This window comes from Chrysochloris asiatica, unplaced genomic scaffold, assembly GCF_000296735.1.
Source record: "Chrysochloris asiatica unplaced genomic scaffold, ChrAsi1.0 scaffold00305, whole genome shotgun sequence".
NCBI lineage: Eukaryota > Metazoa > Chordata > Mammalia > Afrosoricida > Chrysochloridae > Chrysochloris > Chrysochloris asiatica.
Genome location: NW_006408823.1, coordinates 3,266,870 through 3,277,596, shown reverse-complemented (window position 1 = coordinate 3,277,596; position 10,727 = coordinate 3,266,870).

Below are 10,727 nucleotides of genomic sequence, written 5' to 3'. Positions count from 1 at the left end.
CACCATAGTTTACAATAGGGTTCAGTGTATAGTAAACACCATAGTTTACAACAGGTTCAGTGTATAGTAAACACCATAGTTTACAACAGGGTTCACTGTATCGTAAAGTCTATATAAACATATACGCTATGTGTTTATCATTACAGTATGTATCATGCACTATACTTTCACTGCCCTATAAACACCTCTTACTCCACCTGCTCCTCTCTCTCTCAACACCCCCAGACCCCAAACCCTGGCCGTCACTAGTCACTGTAGAGCATCCTTAATTTTGACATTTCCAGACTGTTCTACACTTGCAACCAGACTGGCCTCTTTTGCATAAGGAATCTTGGTGATGTGTGAGTTAGGTGTTGGGCTGGTAACCACAAGGTTGGCAGTTCAAAACCACCAGCTGCTCCATGGTGGAAAGACTGTCTGCTCTAGTAAAGGACGACAGTCTCAGAAGTCCTGAGTAGGGTCGCTCTGAGTCAGAACAGACTTGATAGCAGTGAGGTTTTTCCTCAGCCTTCATTTGATAACATTTCTTTTTTTTTCCCCTCTGTATCTAGGTTTCCTCTTGAAAGCTTGTAAGCCAGTTACTTCTTTGTAGCCCCCACACTTTGGGTAACCAATGTCCAAGTTGCCCATCCCTGTCCACTCTGTGTATGGAGGGGGTGGGAATGATCCTGGCTGTAAAGATTTGTTCCCTCTTTTGAGCTACTGCATCCATAGGTGTAGGTCAAGTTAATCAAATTGTATCAGATTACTCTTTTTTTTATTATTGCTGAAAATGATTCCATTGTCTGGGATTGCTATCCTTTTCCCTTGTGTTACTGGCCGTATTTCTCCATTTTCCAAATAGCTGCAAATTTTAAAAACATGGCCATGACACCAGTCTCAGTTTCTGCCATGAGTATTTATGTGCCAATAACATTTCTCTTACCTGGAAATGGCCTTTCGAACATTGAATGATAAGACCTTCTAAACACAGCAAGGTGTGGCTCTTACTCTTCTAAAATTCTGCCTAATTGCTTCTTCAGGGAAGAAAAATGTGCTAAGTCTCAACACACGGAAGATTTGTATGACAATCAATCTGATCACTGAAGCAAAATTCAATATGGGTGACCCTTTCTTCTTGAAGCTATGGTACAGTCCTGGAATGGGGTTTCTTTACCCATTTGAAAATCTTTTTCTTTAGAAAAGCATCAGGCTGTATCTGCAATAGCAATGCCAATGGAGTCTGCAGGGACAGAGTAGTAAGACCTAGTGATTCCCTTCGTCCTGAAAACTCAAAATGTGGCTGCATAGAGAAAACTAAACCCAACCCACCACCACTGAGTTGATCCCAGCTCATAGGGATCCTACAGGACAGGGTCTAGCTGCTCCTTAGGGTTTCCTAATTTGCAAACAAATCCTTACAGGTGCAGACTGCCTCATCTTCCTTCTGTGGAGTAGCTGGGGTTTGAACTGTTGACCATGTAGTTAGCAGTCCACACCTTAACATGCTGCGTCACTTAACATGTTGTTAAATGCTGTCCAGTCTTTTCTGACTCAAAGTGACTCTGTTTAGGGTTTCTGAAGAGCCTCTGTGTCAATCCATCACGTTGGGGGTCTTCCTCTTTGTAACTGACTTTTGTAACTGACTTTTACCAATCACGATGCCCTTCTCCAGGGATTGATCCATTCTGATAACAAGTCTGAAGGACTAGAATTAAAGTCTCACTATTCTCGATTCTAAGGAGCATTCTGAGTGCACTTCTTCCAAAACAGCTTTTATTTTCGTTGGGTTTTTTTTTTTCTGGCAGTCTCTGGTACCCCTTCAGAGTCCTGGTGTGGCACTGTAGGCTAATGCATCAGACTGCAAAGTCATTTGAACTGCAAGGTCGGTGGTTCAAGTTCACCAACTGCTCCTTGGAAAGCCTATACAGGGTCGCTATGGGTCAGAATCGATTCGATGGCACATAACAACAACAACATGGTACATACACCTCAGAGTCAATAAAACCAGCCACCAACTGTCATCAAGTTGATTCCAACTCATAGCAACCCTGTAAAGGATTTCCAAGGCCCTAAATCGTATGGGGGAAGAAAAGCTCATCTTTCTTCCCAGGAGTGGTTTGTGGGTTTGAACTGGCAACCTTGTGGCTAGTGGCTTGCCAGCTGTGTGTCATTGAGTCAATTCCAAATCACAGTGGCCCTATATAGAGTTCGCAAGGTTGTAAGTCTTTATGGGAGCAGAAAGCCTCATTTCCCTAGGAGCGGTGAGAAGATTTGAACTGCCAAACTTGTGGTTAGCAGCCCAGTGCTTATCCTACAGCACCAGCAGAAAACCCAATAGGGCAGTTCTCCTCTGTCATAAACGACTGAGATGAGCCAGAATCCATTAAAAAGCCCAAACGGACAGGATGACAATTAAAAACAAAACCAGACCACCCCCACCACCATGTTGTTGCACTTGGGGATGTATCATGAACAGTCTCTGCCATAATAAAAAAAAGATATTAGCACATCAGGTTTTGATAGTGCAGTAGAGTGATATGCAATTTCTCCCACTCGATGTTAAGTAACACTGCAGTGAATATACTTGTCTAAAAGGTTTTGACCTTGTCTCTGTTCAGTGCATTTGGGCAAATACCTACAAGTAAACCAGTGGAGTCACAAAGCAGGTACCATTTCTAAGGTTTTAGATAAGAGACCAGATTTCTAGGATGCAATACTTGAGTGAGCCACACTCCCAGAGAATAATTTGGAGCCAATGACCTCTGCTCCCAAGAACCATCTCTTTTTTTTTTTTTTTTTTTTGGGGGGGGGGTGTCGGGTGGGGGTGTTCCTTTTTGCACACACCTGCTCCAGTTCTGCCACTGCACCATCACCTGCTAAATTAGCATACAAAAGCTCAGATGCAGAAAACAAAGGTGGTAATGGGGAGCAATTTAAATCTAAGCTTATTTAACCTAAGTGGCTAGTGGCTGCCCATTTTGTCTTAATTGCCTTTTAAACTAAAATCAATGTTAAATTACCTGAACAACAGCTTCTGCACAATTGCAAACTGCAAATTCTTTAAGTGCCTTCCCCCCCACCAAAAGTCTTTGGCTCTGGTTTGTCCAAATGATATGAAAACAGGCTTTATTTTTTTTTTCCCCCACCACATACCAGACTCAGTGTGGATCAGATTAAAGGGTGGGCGTTTCTGAAAACAGTCGCCATGTTGTCTTGGGAAGGAAGAACTCCAGGACTTGAAGATAAGAAAGTATTCAAAACAGAAACGGGTTGGGTATTAGGACTCTTAGGATCTCAACCTTATCCTCCCTCCCTCCTTTCCCTCCTGCCAGCCTTCTTTCCTTCCTCTTCTTACTTCCCTCTTCCCTTTCTTTCTGTACACGAGAAAATGAAACACTGCCCTGTCCTCACAACTGCTGTTATATTTGAGAACATTAACACTGCCACTGGGTCATTGCCCATTTTGTTCAACGAATTCGTCTTTTTTTGCAGGCCCTCCACTTCCTTCCCTCTTCCTTTCCTTCCTTCTTTCCTCCCTTAACCAAGGAGATCTTTTCAGTACTGACTTAGGTAAATAAGATAATAAAAATTCCCTGTCTTTCATGGAGTTTATGTTCTACTGTCAAAGACAGACAACACACACGCTAATGACAGCTCTTCATCAACATTATGTGGGAGATCCACCATCCATCTATCAGTGTGTCATCCTGCAATGACTTAGCTGTTGCTGTGACGCTGGAAGATATGCCACCAATATTTCAAATACCAGCAGGGTCACCTATAGTGGACAGACCAAGAAGAAACATCTGGAGCTATAGTTCTGAAAATCAGTCCATGAAAACTCTATGGATCATAACAGAATTGCATTCAGCAGAGTGCTGGAAGATGAGCTCCCAGCTTGGAAGACTCTCAGAATACACATTGGACACAGTAAGGGTCTTAAAGATGGCACAAGACCATCTTTAAGGGGCAATGTTTCCTTCTGTGCCACCATGAGTGGAAGTTGAACCAATGACCACCAGGAGCAGCAACATGTAAGAGATACAAGTTGTGATGAGATGGAGTGGAAAAGGGGATTGGCTACCTTCTGGGGTTTCTCCATGTGTTGTTGCTTCTGGTTAACTCAAATATTTATTGAACACATCATCTGGTTTACACCGCTGAGCTACAAAAAGGATGCAGCTATGAACCCTGCCAACCAAAAGACATCTTCACCAATAACCTGAAGACAGTGTCTAAAGATAAGTAGTGCCTGAAGACAGATATGGGTTAAGAGCTATAAAAGCTATAATCTTTAGAAAAATTCTTAAGTAGAAAGTTGGACAAACAGCTTGAAGAACAAAAATAAAAGAGCTCGCTTTGGCCAAACTGCTTTACCCTATAATTGTTGGCACTCCTTGGAAACCCTATACAGCATTGCTATGGCTCAGAACCGACTGGATGGCACTTTACAACAACAACAACAACACAAGTGTTAACAATGTGTCATCCCACAAAGGACATGAGAGAAAACAGTGAGACACTAACTTTAGCATGTTGATTTGGTCAGAGCTGAGCACAGATTGGAAACAGAAACACCACAAAGCTTATGGGCATCCTTGACTAGGAAGTGTGGGAAAGGGAAAGGCTGCTAATGATGTTGTTGCTAATGATGCCCTTGAGTTGGTTCCAACTCACAGAGGCACAATTCACAATAGAACGAAACACTACTTGGCCCTGGTTGGTTGTTGTTAAGTGCTGGAGAGTTTGTTTTGACTCATAGCGACAGTGTACATGGTTTCTGAGGAGCTGCTGGTGATTTTGCCGACCTTTAGGTTCAAACCAACCTTGTGGTCCAGTGCTTATCCTACAGCAACACACCAGGACTCCTAGTCATCTTCAAAAGTGTTGTGTTTGAGCCCATTGTTGCTTCCACTGGGTCACTCCATCTCATTGGGGAGAGTGGGGGTGTCTTCCTTTTTTTTTTTTTTGCTGATGCTCTACTTTGCCAAGCATGTCTCTTTCCAAGGATGGGTCCCTCTTGATAACATGCACAAAGTACATGAAACAAGATCTCACAATCTTGTCTTCTAAGAAGCATTCTGGCTGTACTTCTCACAAGACACATTTGTTTGTTCATTTGGCAGTCCACAGTACTTTCAATATTTTTCACCAAGAGAGAAAATCTACACATGCTGTGTGTCCTTTGATCTAGGGGTTCCTGCACTGTGAAGCTCTTAGATCTAGGGACAGACTGATGCCCAAGATACATGGAGCTCTCCAAGTGATACCAGGCCTTGTTGTTAGGTGCCATCAAGTTGGTTCCAATAAAGGACCCAATGCATAACAGAATGAACCACTCCCTGGTCCTGCACCATACTAAGGACATTATTGCTGCCACTGGGTCAGTCCATCTTGTACTTACCTCACTGACCCTCCCCATGAAGTGAACCATGACATCCTTTCTCCAGGGACTGTTCACTCCTGAAAACATGATGTAGGGTGTACAACAGGCCTTAGCCACATCCCTGGATTGGTGTGTCCTCCATGATGGTCCTAAGAGTTTCCCATCTTGCCCCTCTTCAGGGCTTCTTAAAGAAATGGCCCCTGTCATGGTTTACATCAACCAGTTTCTTAGATAGGAACTAGGTTCAGACACACACTATCTGATTAAGTCAAAGTCTTTTTCCTGGGAATGTGGCAGTGAGAAAGAAATGGCGGGGTGAACCTTAAGAGTAGGAGTTGACCGTCATCCAAAGCACTCAATTGGTCTCTGTTGGCCCTGGATCAACCGATGAGAATCAGGAAAGAGCAGGAAATGAGATGTGAGGGTTGATGTCTCCACAAGCAACTGCTTCCTTTGCCATGAGACCAGAAGAACATGATGGTGCCCACGTCCCATGAAGGAACATTTGGTCTAAGATTCGAAAGAAGAATCTTGATCAAAAGGGAAAAATATATAGAACAGTATTTTGATTCTCATGGAATTCAGAGTTCCTGGAACAATTCAGCTGGATGAGCCCCAGAAATGACTACCCTGAGACAAACTTTAATCCTAAAACCATAAACCAAAAATATCCCCTAAAGTCTTCTTTAAACCAAGCAGTCATCTAGCTTATGTAGTAAAGAATGAATGATTTCAGGTCTGGAACTAAGCTCATCTCCACAGTTCAATTTCCATCCAAGCAAGACAAGTGCATAACAGGGGGACAATAACACTAAGGGGGCACACACATCTTAGAATAATCAACCATTGGAGATCACACAGGCAGCATTTACCCAAGGACCAAGTTCCGAAGGGTGAGGGAAGGAGGAATAGAAACAGGAAACACACACAGAGGAAGTGGGATGAGTGATGCTACATTGTGGGGATTGTAACCAATGAGATGAAATGAAGTTTGACTGATTTGTTGAATGGGAAACCAATCTGCTCTGGCAACCTTCACCCAATTTATGGAAGGAAACAAGGAAGAATGACTGTCAGAAATATTATGCATTTATAAAGAAGTTTGATATTGGTGTGAAAACCCTGTCAAGTTGGTTCCAGCTTGTAGTGACCCTGTATAGGATTTTCAAGGTTTTAATACCCTTGTCAGAGCAGAAAGTCTCATCTTTTTGCCTTGCAGTGGCTGGTGGACTGGAACCCCAGGATCAAATTGTTAATTCAAATTCAAATTGTTAATCAAATTCAAAAGCTTACATGGGAACCAGAGGGGGCAGTGAGTTTATATTAATGGGGAAGGAACAGATCAAAAGAAAAAGGAGAGGAAACATACATGATTTAAAGAATGTAATCAATGATACTGTGCGAGGCATGTAGAAACCGTGTGCATTATGTCACTGCGCACATTTTCACCAGTGATAAAGATCATTCAAGAGATTTCATGGTAGAATCCAACAACATGTGCAGAGTGCCCATCAAAGACAAAAGAAGCAAAGAGAGTTGGCCTCCAGAAAGGACCAGGAGAGCAGAGAGGAGTCAGAAAAGCAGAGGCAAGAGTCTTTATGTCCCCAGGAAAGACAAACAGAGAGTTTGTCTTTCTGTGACTATTGAAAACAACCTTTCTCAGTTCTCTATTCCTTCCCGGAAGTGCCCCTGGGAAACTGACTTTCTGTAACTCTCACTTCCCTCTCCACCCCTGCTAGCTTCTCCAGACACAGTCGGACTTCACAGGACACGGTCAGTCTGCAAAGGAGCCCCCAGATCCCTTGGCATTGCATGAAAACAAAGTATCCTGATGCTGAGATGAATCAACCGCTTACCACCACCCCTATCTGTCTCATGATCTTTTGGGAAGCAGAATCATGGCTCAGCCTGTTAAAACATGCTAAAACAGTGAGTATACACTGGGGGGGGGGGGGGGATTGTTTTTGGTAGTGTTTTAAATTTTTTTTCTCCAAAATGATAAAGTTAAGGATGTCTTTTTACCTAAGACACAGAGTTGGTTGCTTCATTCTTTTATCATTTTCAACTGAAAACATAAAAATGCCTTCTTACCTAAGAAACATAGTAATTGATTGATTGATTCTTTTAACACTGCTTATGTGAACCCACACTGTATTCCAGAACTCTTGTTTGGCCCCCCAATTGCAAAGCTGAATAGGTCTATTAAAGAAAGAAAATATTTATAAGTATTGTCCTCAGATAATCCTTAAACTTGAGAAGTTAAGCCAAAACTATTCCCTGAAGCTGTCCTTAAACTAAAGAAAAAGTTTAGCTCAGTTAGTAAAGAAGGTTGGCTATGAGGGCTGTGGTTGTTGCTAAGGACCACTGAGTCGGTTCTGACTCATAACAACTCTGTATAGGGTTTCTGAGCAGCGACTAGTGACTTTGAACCGCCAACCTTGTGCTTCAAACCGACCTTGCGGTCCAGTGTTTATCCTATAGCGCCATACCAGGACCCCAAACTCTTTTTGAAAAAGTATTACAAGAGATCAAACTAACAACAGAAACTCAAAAATGTTATCCAGGAGGTTTAGGGACAGTGCATTTATAGTAACAGAGGGAGAACTCAAACAATCAGGGTAAGTATGCTTACAGAAATAAATAAAAATACTGAAATAAAATAGGCAATGCTACAGAAGTGTACAGGGAGAAACTGTTGAATTGGTGTTGTGGTTATTTTTTAAAACAGCTAAACAAAATATTTTTAAAAAAAGCAAATATTTTAACATAGGCTAGCTTCTAATTTGTACAGTAGATGCGAGAGTCCTGGTGTGGGTTAATGCAATGTTGGTTTGAACCGCAAGGTTGGTGGTTCAAGCTCTCCAGTCACTCCTCAGGAACCCTATAGAGGGTCGCTATGGGTCGGAACCAAAGCAACCGCACAGCAGTACTACCAGTTTTGTAATTATTATAATGAGCGCTACAACAGAGTAAACCGAGCCACGTACCTCCTCCATAAGGGGAAAAGACAGATTTCAAAGAATCCACAAAGATGGTAAGGCTTGAATCTACTCTTAATACCCAGGAGCTGGTTGGTGCTGGCTGCAGTTGTATGTCAAGTCAGTTCAACTCATAGCGACTCTGTATAGGGTTTCTGAAGCTGTAAATCTCTATGGGAGCAGAAAGCCTCATCTTTCTCCTGCTGACAGGCTGGTGCATTCAAACCACTGACCTGAGGTTAACAGTCCAATGCAGAACCCATTACACCACTAGGGAGTTCGCTTAACACAAAAGCCCATGGTCACTGTCTCAATTCTGATTCATAGCGTCCCTGTAAAGCCAAGGAAACTTATCTCATGGGTTTCCAAGGCTGTAAATCCTGACAGATTTCTCCCATGGAGCGGTGGTTGCTGGGTTAGAACTGCTAAGTTTTCATTTAGTAACCCAGTGCTTAAGTCACTGCATCACCAGGGTTCCTTTAGTTCCACACAGTTAAGGTGGAAAGACAGAATTTGGAGAGAGGAAAGTACTCGAGTAAAGGCACAGAGGTGACACTGAGTGACCTGTAGAACAGGATGGAGGTCTGAATACCAGGTGGGAAAGGTGGGTCAGATCATAAAAGGTCCAATATGTCAAGCTAAGGAGTATGAACTTCATTCAAAACAACATTAAAAAGTCACTCTGTAAGAAAAGAGGAACATGAAGACATGGCAGGGAAGAATGTTGTATTTTAAAAATAAAACTGATAGGGTTTACTAAATGACCATGGGGCTCTGGTGTGGCACTGGGCTGCTCACCACAAGACTCAAGGCCACTTGACAACAACAACTATACAGAAGAGAGGCGGGGAACAACCTGAAATTCATGCACAGAGATTGCTGAAATCAAAGGCATAAACTAGGCAATCTTGGAAGAGTAGATAGAGTCTGACATTATTGATGTTCAAATCAGCACAGTAGGTTACAGTTGCTAACAAGTCTGTAAAAAAAAAGCCTTCCTTCAATTTCACAAGGGAGGAGAAGGAGAATGAGCATCAGCTCAAGGTCAAGTCTTAGAGGCAGAGGTCAGACATGCCTCCCTCCACCTTCCCACCTTTTCACCAGTTCTGATACCAACACTTCTCCCACATGCTCTCCTTCTCCGCTGGTTCGAGAATCCTCTTCATGGCCACACAGAATTTACAGACCATACTCACGATTCTGGGGTCTACTAGGGAAGTAACAAGTTACAATCCAGAGTCAGGAATCCTGAGGATTCAGTTCTTCCAGCAGGACAGCCTCCTCTCAGCCATGCTCCCAGGCACCCCTTTCTCTGGTCCAGCTTCTTGGCATTGTGTTTCCAAAGATCTATTAGCTCTTGGAGCAGCACCTCAGCCTTGAGGCCTCACCTCAGCCTCAAAGCCCCCTGGCCTGACCTCTTTAGAAAACTCTGTGAGTTCTGTCAACTGTAAGCTCAAAGGCACCTGGCTCTGCCAATGAGCCTCAGACTGAAGACGCTCAGCTCTGGCTCTGGGGGTCTGTAAACCTGCCTGCCCAGACAATGATCCAAAGGCTTGCCCCTCTATCAGTGAGCTTCCTGCCAGGAAGCTCTCAGCCATGGGAAGAGGCCTGGGAAACCCACACTCTGCCTCGCCTGTTCCCCTGTCTCAGTCACAGCGTTTGCTGTCTCTGCCTCACCCCATCTCTGCTCTCACAGCTTTTCTTCTGTCTCCTGGACCAAGAGGGTCAGCTCAGGGACCTTGGGTCACACTCCACACCTGGTTCTTCTTTCTCTTCCTCTACCTCTGGGATGTTGTTGTTATTGTGAAGTGCCGTAGCAACTCTGTTTTAAATCTAGGGGGATGGCAAAATTGACCAATCCCCATGTTAATAGCTCCATACTCCTTGTTTTCATGGTCTCACCACACAAGTCTCGGTGTGGTTCTCTAGGATAAGCACTGGCTTGCTAACCACAAGATTGGTGGTTCAAAACCACCAGTTGCTCCTTGGAAACCCTATACAGGGTAGCTAGGCATAGGAGTGAACTCAATGGCACTTAACAACAAAGTCCTAATGTGTTCTCATGCATGTTTCACAGACAGGACAGCCTTACAGGTGTACTTCCACATATAGATACATAGTTACACATTTAATACTCATGACTAGTTGGCAGGTACTAAAAAGAGCGCAGAGGTTAATGCAAGCAATACGAGCCTGTTACTGTAACCACCGCAGTCAACTCTGCCTTTTTTAACACTCAGCTCAAACCCACATAGCCAGTGCAATAAGAAAACAGGTTCTCTGGAGAAAATTAACCAGAGCCTCTGAGACACAGGAATTTCACCTGTAGACAATATCTAATCAGGTGGTATACAGGGAAATTTAAAACAAAGGATGATAGA